Below are 18,854 nucleotides of genomic sequence, written 5' to 3' on the forward strand. Positions count from 1 at the left end.
AGAGAGAAAAAGGAGAAGGAGAAAGAAACAGCTAGCTCTCACACTGAGTGAGAGAAAGAAAAGCCACTCTCACACTTAGTGAGAAGGGTTCCCAAAGGGGGAAAACCAGAGAAGGAAAGCTCCTCTCACACTGAGTGAGAGAATCCAGAAAGATGGAATCTAGGAGAGGAGAGAGCTTCCACATTGAGTGGAAGAGAATTGAGAGAGAGATGGAGTTTAGGGGAGGAAAAACAGCTTCCACAAGGGTGGAAGGGGACCCCAGAGGGGGAAAATCCTCCTGAATGTGGAAGACAGGGACTTTTAACCTGGGAGGAATTCTCTCCTTCTTCAAGTCCCCTGGCCAATGAAAAGAGTTCCTTTAAACTTCCACTGGAGTGATTGACTTTTGGTTCTTCCCATGTGAGTGAAAATTTGAACAAAGGCAGTTAAATCTCCTGGATGGAAAGAGATGGGAGTGGGGCATGGCCCTGGGAAGTTCTTGCCCTTAAAACCACGCCCCCTTGTGTACCCAGAAAGAGAACACATTCCCTCACTATAATGTGCATTCAAGAGAGCTGGGGGAATATAGCTTTTAGTTTCTATCTCTACAGGGCAGGTATGCACACTGGAAGAGTGAGGTCCAACCTGATAGTTGGGGTCCAGGCACTGGCATTTTATAAAAACTCCATACATTATTCTAACGTGGAGTCAATTTTTCAAAACACTGCACCCAAAGAATGTTGGAAGAGTTTAAAGGTCCTGATTTAGTGTTCTTGCTACATATCACAGAAGTAAGACGTAGGCGCACACTGAGTATTATTGATGTATTCATGTTTCATTGTCATAATACAGCAGAAATTTGTCTACAACAAGAAAGCAAATCATTTACTTTTTGCTAAAGCTCATTTTTATTGTGTAGTGAGATTGTTTAGAAAAGTGATTTACTGGAATGTAAAGACCATATTAGCAAAAACAAGGCAAGTCATCCAATGAGAAAATCCAAGAGAAATGTTCTTAAGTGGAAGCAGAGAATGTAATGGAAACTTTTAACATACTCAGTTTCATATTCTCTATAACAGATGTAGCAAGAAAAGCTTGGTCCTTTAGGGATGACTTTGGGAAATGGTGAAAGAATAGTTATCACATACTTGGTTCACTAAGCTCTAGGCTTTGCACACAGGAGGATTTCTTGGTTTCTGACAGTGAACTGGAGAATCACTTAAACCATAGAATGCCATTGATTCTATCAAGAAGTAAAATCTAAATGAAATGTAGATGAAGCATTCTGTGGACTGTTAGCAATTTCCTCTACAGAAAAAAAGAATTGGCTTCTGTATGAATCTGAAGATTGTCTGTGAGTAAAATGCAAACAGAAGATCTTTGGAAAATAAATTGTTCATGAATGAATCATAGAAAAGGCCACTGATATATACATATACATATACATATACATATACATATACATATACATATACATATACATATACATATACATATATATATATATATATGAGAGAGAGAGAGAGAGAGAGAGAGAGAGAGAGAGAGAGAGAGAGAGAGAGAGAGAGAGAGAGAGAGAGAGAGAAAGTCAGACATGCCCTACCATTAACAGGTTTAAACAGTTTGATCCTTTCCCTATCTGTATTTTGCTTTACTTACTACTTTCCAGGACTTTTTCTATCAAGCACTGTCAATAAATCATGTGCTTCTGAATCCTTTGTCTCCCATTCTAGGAAACCAGGCAGATATCAAACATGTATCTAAGTTGCCCAAGACAGGAGCCAGATATTCACTTTCTCAGCCTCTGTGGTAGATTGAACAACTATTTTGCAAATATTCCAGTTCTCCTGTGGCTGTGCTATCCTCAGTGGGCTGAGTATACATCTCTGTGTTACTGAACTCAGGAATGACCATGTGACTTAGTTTGGCCAATGAAATACTGGTAGAAGGAACACATATCACTTTCAGGTAGAAATGTTAAGTGCTACTGTATTTCTCTGTGTCTCTTTTCACTTTGCCCCTAGACTGGTGATGTTTTAGATATAGTTTGCTCTGCTAGACTAGACTCAGTATTAGTGATGATCAAAAGCAGAGCAATGGAAAAGTAGCATGAGCAATAAATGTTAAACATGAACAATAAACCATTGTTGTTATGAGCCTCTGTTGCAGCATGCTGCAGTAGTTCATTCTTTTTCATTTGTTGTGTATAGTATTTTATTGTATGAGTATTTCACAATTCATCCATTGGACGTTTATGTTGTATCCAAGTTTTTGTATATTATGAATAAACCACAATGAACTTTCTTGTAAAATGTATTTTAATGCATGTATGTAAACATTTCTTTTGACTGACTATATAGAATTGGAATTACTGATTAATAAAGCACATATATGTGCAGCTTTAGCAAATACCATCAAGCAGTTTTCCAAAGTGGTTGTACCAGCGTACTCTTTCATGAATAATGTTGGCGAGTACTAGTTGCATCATTTCTTTGCCAGCACTTAATATAATTAGTTTTTCTTAACTTTTAACTATTCGGATTGTTATGTAAGACTATCTCATTGTGGTTTTTATTTACATTCTTTAGATAACAAATGGAGTTGAATACTTCGGTTTATGGTTATTGGCTAATTGGAATCCTCATTTGTGTGGTGAATATTTAACATTTTGTTCATTTAATAAATTAGATTGACATTATTTTTTCTTATTGATTTGTAAGTACAAGTCCTTTGTGCATGTATGTATTGAAAATATATTCTATTTTTGGAGTCTTTATCTTAATCATGTCTTTTGATGGACAGAAAGTTTGAAATTTTAATGAAGTCTAGCATCAACATTTTTGTTTATGAATGTTGCTTTGAATATCCTCTTTTCAAAATCTTTATGTGCCCCCAAATAATAAAATATGCTTCCTTGTTATCTTATCAAATATTTATAGTTATTTTCCACATTTAGATTTTTCTTTTTTTTTTTTTTTTAATTTTTTATTGGATTATAGGTTTTGGGGTACATGAGCAGAGCATGCAAGACAGTTGCGTAGGTACACACATGGCAGTGTGCTTTGCTTTTCTTCTCCCCTTCACCCACATTTGGCATTTCTCCCCAGGCTATCCCTCCCCACCTCCCCCTCCCACTGGCCCTCCCCTTTTCCCCCCAATAGACCCCAGTGTTTAGTACTCCCCTTTCTGTGTCCATGTGTTCTCATTTTTCATCACCCACCTATGAGTGAGAATATGCGGTGTTTCATTTTCTGTTCTTGTGTCAGTTTGCTGAGGATGATGTTTTCCAGATTCATCCATGTCCCTACAAATGACACGAACTCATCATTTCTGATTGCTGCATAATATTCCATGGTGTATATGTGCCACATTTTTCCAATCCAGTCTATTATCAATGGGCATTTGGGTTGATTCCAGGTCTTTGCTATTGTAAACAGTGCTGCAATGAACATTCGTGTACATGTGTCCTTATAGTAGAACGATTTATAGTCTTTTGGATATATACCCAGTAATGGGATTGCTGGGTCAAATGGAATTTCTATTTCTAAGGCCTTGAGGAATCGCCACACTGTCTTCCACAATGGTTGAACTAATTTACACTCCCACCAACAGTGTAAAAGTGTTCCTTTTTCTCCACATCCTCTCCAGCATCTGTTGTCTCCAGATTTTTTAATGATTGCCATTCTAACTGGCATGAGATGGTATCTCAATGTGGTTTTGATTTGCATCTCTCTGATGACCAGTGACGATGAGCATTTTTTCATATGATTGTTGGCCTCATATATGTCTTCTTTCGTAAAGTATCTGTTCATATCCTTTGCCCACTTTTGAATGGGCTTGTTTGTTTTTTTCCTGTAAATCTGCTTGAGTTGTTTGTAAATTCTGGATATCAGCCCTTTGTCAGATGGGTAGACTGCGAAAATTTTTTCCCATTCTGTTGGTTGCCGATCCACTCTAGTGACTGTTTCTTTTGCCGTGCAGAAGCTGTGGAGTTTCATTAGGTCCCATTTGTCTATTTTGGCTTTTGTTGCCAATGCTCTTGGTGTTTTGTTCATGAAGTCCTTGCCTACTCCTATGTCCTGGATAGTTTTGCCTAGATTTCCTTCTAGGGTTTTTATGGTGCCAGGTCTTATGTTTAAGTCTTTAATCTATCTGGAGTTAATTTTAGTGTAAGGTGTCAGGAAGGGGTCCAGTTTCTGCTTTCTGCACATGGCTAGCCAGTTTTCCCAACACCATTTGTTAAACATGGAATCCTTGCCCCATTGCTTGTTTTTGTCAGGTTTATCAAAGATTGTATAGTTGTATGTATGTTGTGTTGCCTCCGGTGCCTCTGTTTTGTTCCATTGGTCTATATCTCTGTTTTGGTACCAGTACCATGCTGTTTTGATGACTGTAGCCTTGTAGTATAGTTTGAAATCCGGTAGTGTGATGCCCCCCGCTGTGTTCTTTTTGCTTAGAATTGACTTGGCTATGCGGGCTCTCTTTTGGTTCCATATGAAGTTCATGGTGGTTTTTTCCAGTTCTGTGAAGAAAGTCAATGGTAGCTTGATGGGGATAGCGTTGATTCTGTAAATTACTTTGGGCAGTATAGCCATTTTCACGATATTAATTCTTCCTAACCATGAACATGGAATGTTTCTCCATCTGTTTGTGTCCTCTCTGATTTCGTTGAGCAGTGGTTTGTAGTTCTCCTTGAAGAGGTCCCTTACGTTCCTTGTGAGTTGTATTCCAAGGTATTTTATTCTTTTTGTAGCAATTGCGAATGGCAGTTCGCTCTTGATTTGGCTTTCTTTAAGTCTGTTATTGGTGTAGACGAATGCTTGTGATTTTTGCACATTGATTTTATATCCTGAGACTTTGCTGAAGTTGTTTATCAGTTTCAGGAGTTTTTGGGCTGAGGCGATGGGGTCTTCTAGGTATACTATCATGTCGTCTGCAAATAGAGACAATTTGGCTTCCACCTTTCCTATTTGAATACCCTTTATTTCTTTTTCTTGCCTGATTGCTCTGGCTAGAACTTCCAGTACTATATTGAATAGGAGTGGTGAGAGAGGGCATCCTTGTCTAGTACCAGATTTCAAAGGGAATGCTTCCAGTTTTTGCCCAATTCAGTATGATATTGGCTGTTGGTTTGTCATAAATAGCTTTTATTACTTTGAGATACGTTCCATCGATACCGAGTTTATTGAGGGTTTTTAGCATAAAGGGCTGCTGAGTTTTGTCAAATGCCTTCTCTGCGTCAATTGAGATAATCATGTGGTTTTTGTTTTTGGTTCTGTTTATGTGGTGAATTACGTTGATAGACTTGCGTATGTTGAACCAGCCTTGCATCCCTGGGATGAATCCTACTTGATCATGATGAATAAGTTTTTTGATTTGCTGTTGCAATCAGCTTGCCAATATTTTATTGAAGATTTTTGCATCTATGTTCATCATGGATATTGGCCTGAAGTTTTCTTTTCTCGTTGGGTCTCTGCCGGGTTTTGGTATCAGGATGATGTTGGTCTCATAAAATGATTTGGGAAGGATTCCCTCTTTTTCGATTGTTTGAAATAGTTTTAGAAGGAATGGTACCAGCTCCTCCTTGTGTGTCTGGTAGAATTCGGCTGTGAACCCATCTGGACCTGGGCTTTTTTTGTGAGGTAGGCTCTTAATTGCTGCCTCAACTTCAGACCTTGTTATTGGTCTATTCATAGTTTCAGCTTCCTCCTGGTTTAGGCTTGGGAGGACACAGGAGTCCAGGAATTTATCCATTTCTTCCAGGTTTACTAGTTTATGTGCATAGAGTTGTTTGTAATATTCTCTGATGATGGTTTGAATTTCTGTGGAATCTGTGGTGATTTCCCCTTTATCATTTTTTATTGCATCTATTTGGTTGTTCTCTCTTTTCTTTTTAATCAATCTGGCTAGTGGTCTGTCTATTTTGTTGATCTTTTCAAAAAACCAGCTCTTGGATTTATTGATTTTTTGAAGGGTTTTTCATGTCTCAATCTCCTTCAGCTCAGCTCTGATCTTAGTTATTTCTTGTCTTCTGCTGGGTTTTGAGTTTTTTTGATCTTGCTCCTCTAGCTCTTTCAATTTTGACGATAGGGTGTCAATTTTGGATCTCTCCATTCTCCTCATATGGGCACTTATTGCTATATACTTTCCTCTAGAGACTGCTTTAAATGTGTCCCAGAGGTTCTGGCACGTTGTGTCTTCATTCTCATTGGTTTCGAAGAACTTCTTTATTTCTGCCTTTATTTCGTTGTTTACCCAGTCAACATTCAAGAGCCAGTTGTTCAGTTTCCATGAAGCAGTGCGGTTCTGGGTCGGTTTCTGAATTCTGAGTTCTAACTTGATTGCACTATGGTCTGAGAGTCTGTTTGTTATGATTTCAGTTGTTTTGCATTTGTTGAGCAGTGCCTTACTTCCAATTATGTGGTCAATTTTAGAGTAGGTGTGATGTGGTGCTGAGAAGAATGTGTATTCTGTGGATTTGGGGTGGAGAGTTCTGTAAATGTCCACCAGGTTTGCTTGCTCCAGGTCTGAGTTCAAGCCCTGGGTATCCTTGTAGATTTTCTGTCTGGTTGATCTGTCTAGTATTGACAGTGGAGTGTTAAAGTCTCCCACTATTATTGTGTGGGAGTCTAAGTCCTTCTGTAAGTCATTAAGAACTTGCCTTATGTATCTGGGTGCTCCTGTGTTGGGTCCATATATGTTTAGGATCGTTAGCTCTTCTTGTTGTATCGATCCTTTTACCATTATGTAATGGCCTTCTTTGTCTCTTTTGATCTTTGTTGCTTTAAAGTCTATTTTATCAGAGATGAGAATTGCAACTCCTGCTTTTTTTTGCTTTCCATTAGCTTGGTAAATCTTCCTCCATCCCTTTATTTTGAGCCTTTGTGTATCCTTGCATGTGAGATGGGTTTCCTGGATACAGCACACTGATGGGTTTTGGATTTTTATCCAATTTGCCAGACTGTGTCTTTTGATTGGTGCATTTAGTCCATTTACATTTAGGGTTATTATTGTTATGTGTGAATTTGATACTGCCATTTTGATTCTAAGTGGCTGTTTTGCCTGTTAGTTGTTGTAGATTCTTCATTATGTTGAAGCTCTTTAGCATTCAGTGTGATTTTGGAATGGCTGGTACTGATTGATCCTTTCTATGTGTAGTGCCTCTTTTAGGAGCTCTTGTAAAGCAGGCCTGGTGGTGACAAAATCTCTGAGTACTTGCTTGTTCGCAAAGGATTTTATTCTTCCTTCACTTCTGAAGCTCAGTTTGGCTGGATGTGAAATTCTGGGTTGAAAGTTCTTTTCTTTAAGAATGTTGAATATTGGCCCCCACTCTCTTCTGGCTTGTAGTGTTTCTGCCGAGAGATCTGCTGTGAGTCTGATGGGCTTCCGTTTGTGGGTGACCCAACCTTTCTCTCTGGCTGCCCTTAGTATTCTCTCCTTTATTTCAACCCTGTTGAATCTGACGATTATGTGCCTTGGGGTTGCTCTTCTTGCGGAATATCTTTGTGGTGTTCTCTGTATTTCCTGCAATTGAGTGTTGGCTTGTCTTGCTAGGTGGGGGAAATTTTCCTGGATGATGTCCTGAAGAGTATTTTCCAGCTGGGATTCATTCTCTTCGTCCCCTTCTGGTACACCTATCAAACGTAGGTTAGGTCTTTTCACATAGTCCCACATTTCTTGGAGACTTTGTTCATTCCTTTTTGCGCTTTTTTCTCTGATCTTGGTTTCTCGTTTTATTTCATTGAGTTGGTCTTCGACTTCAGATATTCTTTCTTCTGCTTGGTCAATTCGGCTATTGAAACTTGCGTTTGCTTCGCGAAGTTCTCATATTGTGTTTTTCAGCTCCTTTAATCCATTCATATTCCTCTCTAAGGTATCCATTCTTGTTATCATTTCCTCGAATCTTTTTTCAAATCTTTTTTCAAGGTTCTTAGTTTCTTTGCATTGATTTAATACATGATCTTTTAGCTCACAAAAGTTTCTCATTATCCATCTTCTGAAGTCTAATTCCGTCATTTCGTCACAGTCATTCTCCGTCCAGCTTTGTTCCCTTGCTGGTGAGGAGTTTTGGTCCTTTCTAGGAGGCGATGTATTCTGGTTTCGGGTGTTTTCCTCCTTTTTGCGCTGGTTTCTTCCCATCTTTGTGGATTTGTCCGCTGGTCGTCTGCGTAGTTGCTGACTTTTCGTTTGGGTCTCTGAGTGGACACCCAGAATGTTGATGATGAAGTATTTCTGTTGCTTGGTTTTCCTTCTACCAGTCTAGCCCCTTCGCTGTACGACTGTTGAGGTCCGCTCCAGACCCTGCTTGTCTGGGGTGCACCTCTAGTAGCCGTGGCACAGCGAGGGATGCTACCAGTTTCTTTTTCTGCTCTCTTTGTCCCAGGATGATGCCTGCCTAATGACAGTCTTTTGGATATAGAGGGGTCAGGGAGCTGCTTGAGGAGACAGTTTGTACTTTATAGGGGTTTAATTGCTGAGCTGTGCGCTCTGTTGTTCATTCAGGGCTGTTAGGCTGCTATGTTTGATTCTGCTGCAACACAGCTCATTAAACAACCCTTTTTTTTTTTCTCAAATGCTCTGTGTTGAGGGGTTTGGGCTTTACTTTTGGATGTCCGATCAGGTGTCCTGCCCAGCTCAAAGGCAGACTAGCCACTGTTTGGCTGCCGAGGCTCCGCCCTTCTGTTGTGTGATTCGTGCTGTTCCTGCCGGCTCTGCTGTGGTCTCCGCCACGCCCTGTGGCGGAGTCTCTTCGTTGTAGCGTGTTGCCTCAGCAACGGCAGGCTGCGTCAGCAGTGGGCGTGTATCTCAGTAGGGACGGGTTGCCTCGGCAACGGCTGGCTGCGTCAGCAGTGGGCGTGTATCTCAGTTGGGGCGGGTTGCCTCGGCAACGGCTGGCTGCCTCAGCAGTGGGCGTGTATATCAGTTGGGGCAGGTTGCCTCCGTAGTGGTGGACGCCCCTCCCCCACAGAGCGTCTTGGACCGTCTGCCCGGGATAGTTTGAAATCGCGGTTTTGTTCGTCCCACTGGCTATCCCAAACGATCTGTCCCTGCAATCCCCTGGGCTGGGCTACTGTGCAAGTCTCGTTCAGTCTCAAGTCCAGCCCTCTCAAGTCTCAGGTTGCCGGTTCAACAAGGCACCCGGACAAGCGCACCCTGTGGGGATTGCTGGGTAGGGCCGGCCGCCACCGCCCCGGCTGCCGGCTTCGCCAGGCAGACCTACTGCCTGGCGTCCTGTGTCTTTTTATACTTGGGAGTTTCCCCGTTCTGTGGGCAACAAAGATCAGTCTGGAAATGCAGCACTGACTCACCGTTTGCGAATTCAACGCGGGCTCCAATCCTGGGTTGTTCTCACAGCGCCATCTTGAGTCCCCTCCCCACATTTAGATTTTTCATTCACCTGGAATATATTTTGGGTTGTCCTGTGGGTAGGAATCAAGATTCATTTTGGCCATATATATATATATCCAATTTATACAGTATCATTTTATTGAAAAGAAAATCTTTCCCCACTCATTGCAGCAATGCTTTGTCATAAATAAGGTAACCATATATGTGTTGGTCTATATCTTGACTTTTTATTCTGTTCCATTGGATTATTTGTCAATAATTGCCCTAAAATCACAGTGTTTTAATTATAACAGATTTATAATAAAACTTGATTTTTGGTAGTAAAATCCCCCAAATTTTTCCTTCCTGAAATTTTTTAGGAATATTCTTTGTAGTATTTATTTATTTAAAGAAGTTTCACTCTTGTTCCCCAGGCTGGAGTGCAATTGCGTGATCTTGGCTCACTGCAACCTCTGCCTCCCAGGTTCAAGCAATTCTCCTGCCTCAGCCTTGTGAGTAGCTGGGATTACAGGTGCCCACCACCACACCCAGCTAATTTGGTATTGTTAGTAGAGACAGGGTTTCTCCATATTGGTCAGGCTGGTCTCAAACTCCCAACCTCAGGTGATCCACCCACCTTGATCTCCCAAAGTGCTGGGATTACAGGTGTGAGCCATCGTACCCAGCTGGATATTCTTAACTCTTTGCATTTTTACTTAAATTTGGAGAAGCATTGCGAATTTGTACAAAACCTTCTTACGATTTGTATTGGAATTTTATTGAGTGTATAGATCAATGTGGGGAGAATGTACATCACTAAACTGCCACTCTTCCAAGATCTGAAGTTGCTGTATGTGTCCCTTTAGATCTTTAGTTTCTGTTAGTAAAGTTGTAGATTTTTGTGTAGAGATTTTGTTACTTCTTAAGAGTTTAGTAGTTCTGATGCTCTTGTTGATAGTATCTTCTTAAAATTTCATTTTCTAATTATTTGTTGCTGCATAAGGACAAATGATTCTGTATACTGACTCTGTAGCTAGCTACCTTGGTAAATTTATGTATTTATTTTAATAGTTCATCTGTAGAGTCTTTTTTATTATCTACATACCAAGCATGTTGTCTGTGAATAATGAGTGTTCTACATTTTCTTTTCCAGTCTTGACATCTCTTCTTTCTTTTCTTATTTTTAGTTTAATATTGGGTATGAGTGATAATCACAAATATTTTTGTTCTTTTCTCAATCAACAGGGAAAGCTTTCAAATTCTTATCAAATGTGAAACTTGCTGTAACTTTTTCTCTTTGGTAAATATTCTTCATCTGATTAAGAAATTTGCATTCTCTTTCTAGTTTACTAAAAATGTTTTTGATTATAAATGAGCATTGAATTTTTAAAATATATTTTCTGCATCTATTGAGATGATCATTTTCTCCCTTTATTCTGTTGATTACATGTTGATTTAAAACTTTAAGCCAAACTCCCATATGGGGTATAAACCATACTTGATTATGATGTTATTATGTTTTTATAATTGTGGATTTAATTCACTAATATTTTAAGATATTAATGTCCATGTTCATAATAAAGATTGGCCTGTAATTTTAACTTCCCATTTTTGTAATTAGTTGTCAGGTTTTAGTATCAAAGTTATATTCACCTTGTAAAAGAGTTGAGAGGAATTTCTTCTTTTTCTATTCTTTAAAAGTTAGTGTAAAATTTAACATTTTTTTTCCTTAATTGTTTGGAATAATTCACTTATGAAGCTACCTGGGACTAAAGATTTCTTTAAGGGATATTTTAAAGTATAGATTCCATTTATTTAATGAATATAGAAATATCGAGATTAAATGTTGCTTCTTCTGTATGCCTTGATAAATTTAGGAATTCATCCTTTTCATTTAAATCTGCAAATTTAGTGGAATAAAGTAGTTCATAATATCCTTTTGTCACTTTTTAATATATTTAAGATCTGCGGTAATATCCTCTTTATTTCTCACATTTAGAATTTGTTTTCATTCTCCTTTTCTTTCTGTCAGTCTTACCAGAGTTTTATATCTTTCATTAGTCTTTTCAATAATCAACTTTTGAATGTTTTGTCTTAAGTTTTTTTTTGCAGTAAATTTCACATAATATAAACTTCATCATTTAGCCATTCAATAGCATGCAATTCGATGGCATTAAGTACAGTCACAATGTTGTTCAACCATCAGCACGATCTTGTGCCAGAATATTTTTTATCATCTCAAAAGGAAACCCATACCCATTAAGTAGCTATTCCTCATTCTCCTCTCCCCTGCAGTTCCTGACAACTACTAATCTGCTTTCTGTCTTTATGAATTTGCCTTTTCTGGCTATTTTATATACATGGAATCCTGTAACATGCAGCCTTTTGTGTCTGGCTTCTTTCACTTAGCATAATGGTTTCAAGGTGCACCTATGTTGAGGCGTGTATTAGGACTTTATTCTTTTTTATGACTGAATGACACTTCGTACAATGGATATTCTCTCTTCAAGTTTGTTTTTTATTTCATTGATTGCTGGTTTTATCTTTATTTCCATCCTTCTCCTTTCTCTGGGGTTTTAAGCTTTTTGAGATGTGTGCTTAGACAATTGAAGTGAAGTGGTATAGTTCTGTTAGCTTTTGCTTTCTATACTTTCTGGTTCTGTTTTTAGGTGCACATCAGTTCTGGATTGGCTGTATCTAGACATACAAACTTAGTGCTCCTACACTTCCTAAATGGATGTCTTTGTATAAATGGGGATAATAATATTGGTCCTATCTCCTTGTCCAGGGTGTTGTGAGAGAATGTAAGGTGAAATAACTTTGTAAACTAACTTCTAGACTTAGACAGTACCTTGTACTTTGCACTGCCATTGCTTTATATCTGCATAGTGGTTTCACAGGTGTTTAAAAATTTAATACGGCAAACCCACAGGAATTATCTCCATTTTACAGATGTTATTTCTGCTACTGTAGATTTTCAGGAAATGAAATTTAGTATTTAAAGCCCAGGGTTTTTGTTTTGTTTTGTTTTGTTTTTTTGTCTTCCAGCTTTGCTATAGCTGCCTCATGCAGAATAGTATTATTGGAATTCTTAGAACACTGGAATTTCACACTTTCAGTAATTTAAGAACATTGCAACTACTGCCAAAAGGGCTCAGCATCCTCTGTAGAGGAGAAACACCAAATGGTGTAGTCACCCAATCAATCCTTTTACACTTGCACAAAATTAAGCTTGGCGAATTTGACACTGGCTTTCCACCAATTCATTGGCAGTTTTTACTGACTACTCAGTGAATTAGGCTTTTTGTGGGAAAATAAAAGAATGGGTTGATGTGATTATTACCAAATATATTTAGGAAGAAGTATTTGAACATGTGTAAATAAATACTTAGCACACGAGGACCAAGGGAGGAAAGGAAAGGTATTCTAATAGGGTGAGATCTGAGTTTTTTTATGTTTGCTTTTTAAATGTTTGGTTATAAATCTCTGGTGATTAAAAAAAATTCTCAGTTTAAAACACCTTCCTAATTTCTCATACATTTAGAATCTTCACATTCCATGAACTCACACTCTTGTTTGCACATTTTAACATGTGTGAAATAGGAAATTCTTGTATATTTAATAGTTTCTTAGAATTTTAGCTTATAGTTTTTCTTTTTTAGTAGTACATAAAAGAATAATAGCAAAATATTTATGTATTTAACAATGATGGTATTAGAGCAAAACAACATATGAAACATTCAAGTATTCCAGAGGCTTCTGTAATAACTTTTAAACATTCGTTCATTCATGTATTTAATAATATTTATTGAGCATCTAGATTTTTTTAGATGCTGTACCGGGCATTAGAGCTATAACAACAAGCAAGGCATTGTTACATGAGCTTCTGGTCTAGTGAGAAAAACAGTACAGTAATAAAGCATTAACAATATAGAGTGGCAGGGATAATAAAGAAGCAGCATGGTGCAATGAGATGTACGAGAAGGATATTCAAGATTTAGACATAAGGAAAAAAATTAGTAGAAATAAATTCCAAACAGGTGCCTGAAGGAGCAAGTAGGATTTGATCATGTTACGAATGGGGACTAGTATCCACACCCTTGTGTAATTCCTTCCCCTTGAGAGAACAGAGTGAATAGAACATGGCAAAAATGATACATCACTTTGAAAATTAGGTTACAAAGAGATTGTGACTTCCACCTTGCTAGTTAAAAGGAGATCACAGCCCTGGCTAATGCCTGGGTTAGGACCTTGGAAGCACCAGATAAGTTGTAGTGGCAGAAGCACCAGATAAGTTGTAGTCATACTCCTGGCCCACAGAAAGTGAGAGGTGATAAGTGTTTGTTGTTATAAGTCAATACATTTTAGGCTTGTTACACAATGGTATATAACTAATACATCTGTAGATAAGCGAGGTGTATATACGTGTGAAAGGCATGAGAGGGAGTGCAAAAGAAAGAAAAGAAATTTGGAGATAAAGGATGTATCTATTACTTTGTTGCCTGTGATGATTTCGTGGATGAGTATAAATGTCAAAACTTACTGATTTCTATATATTGACTCGTATGTATTGAATTATAAAAATAGGTAATTATATTTATTATAAATGTGTGCAGTTTATTATATATAAATTATATCTCAATAAAGATGTTCGGTTTTTTAAATGGGGAATAAAAAGGTTATGAAAAACAGGGTTCAGGCAAAAGAGCAGATGAAAACAAAGGCTCAGATAAAGAGGTCCAAAGAGTGGAGACCATTTCAAAGTAACTGATTGTCCACTAGATATTAATTACTCCAGAGTTTTTACTTGTGTTTTAGACAAGGGTTCTTCATGTCTGAACTGGACATGATGGGCTTCAGGGGTTGATGCAGAAAATTGCTGAAATGAAATGTGAGTGTTGTATATATGTGTTACATGAATCCAAAAAAAGGGTTTACAGAGTTTCAAAGTTGTATTCTTCTAAAAAAAAAGTTAATAGTCACTGCTCTCATGTCTCATAGAGCAGAACAAACACATTTAAAAAGATTCATATATGATCTAATTTATGGATGGTTTGTACCACATATGAGTACTTTAAATGATAAGACCCATGTAAGCAGAGCCTATGTTTGTTCTTTTTTAAAATAGAAAAATACAAATTGTGTATATTTATTATGTATAACATGATGTTTTGAAATATGTATACATTGTAGAACGGCTAAACTGAGTTAATAAACATATGCATCACCTCACCTACTTATCACTCTTTATACTAGAACACTTAAAATCTACTCTCTTGGCAATTTTCAAGAATACAGTATATTGTTATTAACTATAGTTACCATGTTGTGCGATAGATCTCTTTAATTACTTACTCTTATCTAACTGAAATTTTCTATATATTGACAAACATCTCCCAAACACTTCCCCTCCCCCAGTCCTGATCCCCTCTACTCCTATGAGTTCAACATTTTTAGATTTCACATATAAGTGAGATCATGTTATATGTGTCTTCTTGTGCCTGGTTTATTTCACTTAACACAGTCCCCTCCAGGTTTATCCATGTTGTTGTGAATGACAGGATTTTCTTTCTTTCTAACGGCAGAATAGTATTCTATTGTGTACATATCATATTTACTTTACAATCTTCTGTTTATTCATGTTCTTTTGTGAAGAGGCAGAGTGTAGATCCTGGTCTCTGGATGATGATGGTTATGTTCTATAGATTTTACTCTTGGGAACCCTAGGAATTCCATTCCTGGACTTAATGATGCCTTCTTTTTTATTCCAATCTGAAATAGCTTTCTCATCCACAGTCTACTGCATCTCAGATACCCTCAAATGCAAATTGACACTGAGTACCATTTAAACTAGCATCCCCAAGTTCTACCTCCACTTCACATGTTCCATCCTCAGCTTTAGGAACTTCAGCTCCTTAAATGAACATTTTTAATATCCTTTTATGATTCTGGAAGCAAATGTATTGTAAATACCTCATGTGAAATAAATCTTGTTAGCTTGGGAACCTTAGCAGAAGAAAGAAGAGACAAGTTGGAAGAAAGAGAGGATGGGAAATAATGGGACCTCCTCATCCCTCCATGGCCTTCCCTATGATGAGTCTCTACAAATTAAGGAATAGTGAGGGCTAAGGTCTCAATTTGGAGGAGCAAATCTCAAGAACAACTAGATTCATACTTCGGAGAAATATACTTTTCTCCTGTAAGAGATGAGGATCAGGAACCATGAAGCATCTCTTTTTTTCAGATGCCTTTCTGCCTCCCTACATAGTAAATTTACCTGTGAATGTTGTGAGATTAGGGAGATGAGAGGACATTTAGTTAGATTAAATGTTTGAGTCACAACAGAAGTCAACACAAGAAGATGTAGTCTCTATCTTTGCATCTTATCCCACATTATCAAATCCCATGCATTGACTTGGGAAACCTTTGCTCTTGTATTTGAAAGGGATGAGTAGGTTAGGGGAAGGAAGGAGGACAAGACTGGTTGTCAAAAGAGGGAAAAGAGAATAAATAGACAATGACTTCAAATAAATACCATGGATTTTGTTCAAGAAAGACGACTTGTGTTCTTTAAGGCCCATGGGACAACTGGGTCAGAAAAGAAGAAAACAGCATCTCTAGTCTACTCCCAAACCATCTTTCACTCCCTGCTCTTCCTGCCTCCTTATCCCTGTCTCCTTGCCATTCTTTTATACTTTCCTTCCCTCTACAAATATTTGAGCACTTAATATGTGCCAGAAACTGTTCTAGGAGTTAGAGAGAAGGTAGTTAGCAAGTTAGTCAAAGTCTGTGCCCTCTAAAAGTTTACATGCTAGTAAGGGAAGGCAGTTGGAATTAAGTAAATAAATAGGTAAGGAAAGTGATTTCCTATGGAGCTCTGTGAAGACAAGGATGATAGAGTCCTTAATAACAGGTGTAACACAGCCTCATTCAGTCAGATCAGTCCCAGCTGAACAACACACTATTTGGAAGAAGAATCCTAGAGACCCTACTGTGCCAGGAAATAATCTCTTGGTTGCTAGATCATGGTAAAGTGAGGGAGGATTCCAGGGAAGAGAGAATGGTCAGTATTGTGGAGGACCTCTAGGGGACCTGAGGAAGTGGTTATTTACCAACCTCTATAGAAATATGTCATTATTCTAATAACCAGTAATTCTGTAATGGTGCCAACCATTTGATATCAGCACTGAGGTCTTAGGAACTCAGGGGAAGAGGATGCAGGGAAAGACTACTCTAGAAGATAACATTAGGAAAGGCCTTTCAGAAGAAGTGGCATTTAAGCTAAGACCTGAAAGACAAGATAGAGAAATGCAAGGGGCAATCAGGGAGTTAAGTCGGGGGATGGGAAGAGGATTCTAGCCAAAGAATAGCGAAGACAAAGATGGAGAAGTGCAATGAATTTGGTGCATGTACAGAATGGTACAAAAGCTAATGTTGCTGCAATGTTATGCTGAGTGAATTATAAGAAATTAGGTCAGATGGTAAGCACAGCCCAGATCTTGAGGGGCCTTTCAGGCCACAATAAAAAGTAAAATGAGAAGCCACAAGAGGGAGGACTTTAAGCAGGGAAATGATATAACCTGATTTACATTGTTAAAAGATTACATGGGCCTTGGTAAGAAGAATGGATTTGTGGGGAGGGTGATTAGGGAGAGAACTATGGAGAAGCTGTTCTAGCCTGAACCAGAGTAAGGACAGTGAAAATGGGGAAAAGTGGGTGGATTCAAGAATATTTGGAAGTTGTGGTTTCAAAGAGAGAACTATACATTCTTGGATACGTGGGTTAGGCCATTTTTGCATCGCTATAAACACCTGAGGCTGGGTAATTTTTTTTTTAAGAGCTTTAATTGGCTCATCTTTCTGTAGACTGTACAGGAAGCATGGTATCAGCAACTGCTCAGGTGCTGGTGAGGGCTTCAGAAAGCTTACAATCATGGCAGAAGGTGATGGGGAGCCAGCATGTCACATGGAAAAAGAGGGAGTGGGAGTGGGGGAAGGTGCTACAGTCTTGTAAACAACCACATCTCATGTGAACTTAGAGCAAGATAACTCATTAGTTACCATAAGGATGGTACCAAGACAATTCGGAGGGATCTGTCCCCATGGCCCAAACGCCTCCCACCAGGCCCCACCTCTACCACTGGGGATCACATTTCAGCATGAGATTTGGAGAAGACAAATATCCAAACCATATCAATATGCCTCAAGGAATATGGAGGGAAACCTCAAGTCGTGAAGTTTAATTCTTCTCCGCTTGAATGTAAACTGGAGTTAGTAGTTTGCATCTAACAAACAGAATATGGCAGAAGTTAAGAGATGACATTTCAGAAGTTAGGTTAATAAAAGATCATGGCATCCATTTTAGAGATATGCTGTCTCACTCTTTCAGACTGATCATTCTAGTGAAAATCAGCTACCTTTTTCTGCTGTGGTTCTGTAGAGAGGCCCATGTATCAAGGGACTGAAGTCTCTAAGAGCTGTGTGAGTGATCTTGGAGGCTGATCTCACCTCCTCCACCCACTCCAGTTGAGCCTTCAAATGAGACAGCAATTCACACTGACAGCTTAGGTGCTAACTCATGAGAGACCTTGAACCAGAGGTTTCTAGCTATGCCATGACTGAATTCCTGACTCATAGAAATGATGAGATAATAAGTGTTTGTTGTTTTTAATGGTGAGGCTTTGCTGTAATTTGTTATGCAGCATATGATAACTAATACACAATGGAACCTATAGGACTGACTGATCTTTTTGGTACAGGAGGGTGTGAGGAAAAGAGATAGATGAAAGAAGATATATAGATTTTGGACTTGAGCAACTGGATGGACACATTTTGAAAAGCTATTAGACTGGAGTGTCAACCAGGCAGCCTGCTAGCCCCTGACTAAATTCCTTATATACTGTTTATGAGCATAAGGAAATGATTGTTTTGTTTAGCAGCTAATCTTGGGAAATATCTCCAATCTTCCATTCTTGCCTTAACCCATTCTAATATGGCTTCAGTCTTTTGACTTATGTAGAATTTGTTCTTATTAAATCACCCATTGTATCCATATTATCAAACTCAGTAGTTTCTTCTCTGCCATAAGCATACTCAGTTCATAGCCACCTTGGACACAGATCATCAGTCTTCTCTTTTCAAATACTCTTCTTTTTGGGATCCAGTAGTTCTCCTCTCTTAAGTAGATTATTCTGCTCCACCTGGTGTTAACCAGAGTGCCTTAGCAGTGGTAATCAGTTGGTGGACAGGCTGTGGTGGCTGGGCTTCTCTAAAGGATCCAGGACCATTTCATTCATGTTTACTTCCTTGGTGCCAATGGTTAGAAAGTTGGCTTCAGCTGACCACTTTCCCTCTGTATATGTTCATGGCCTTTTAAGATGGATGCTCCAGTGGAGTGGTCAGATTTACTACATGGAAGCTCAAGGCTGAAGAGTAAGTGTTCAGAAGGAGCAGGGAAAGAGGGAAGTAGTTACAATATGAGGCCAAAGAAGCACTTCCCCAAGAAAACTAAGGGTGATAAGTAAAGCATGTTGGTATTGTCTGGCAAT

At 38.6% G+C, this 18,854-nt stretch overlaps 1 protein-coding gene across 1 annotated transcript in view; it reads left to right on the forward strand.

The window, feature by feature from the left end:
* Positions 1-18,854, forward strand: part of PON1 (paraoxonase 1) — a 65,898-nt gene that overhangs the window by 22,663 nt on the left and 24,381 nt on the right. The gene's annotated exons all lie outside the window — the stretch shown is intronic.

This window comes from Callithrix jacchus, chromosome 11 (genome assembly GCF_049354715.1).
Source record: "Callithrix jacchus isolate 240 chromosome 11, calJac240_pri, whole genome shotgun sequence".
Classification (NCBI taxonomy): Eukaryota; Metazoa; Chordata; class Mammalia; order Primates; family Cebidae; genus Callithrix; species Callithrix jacchus.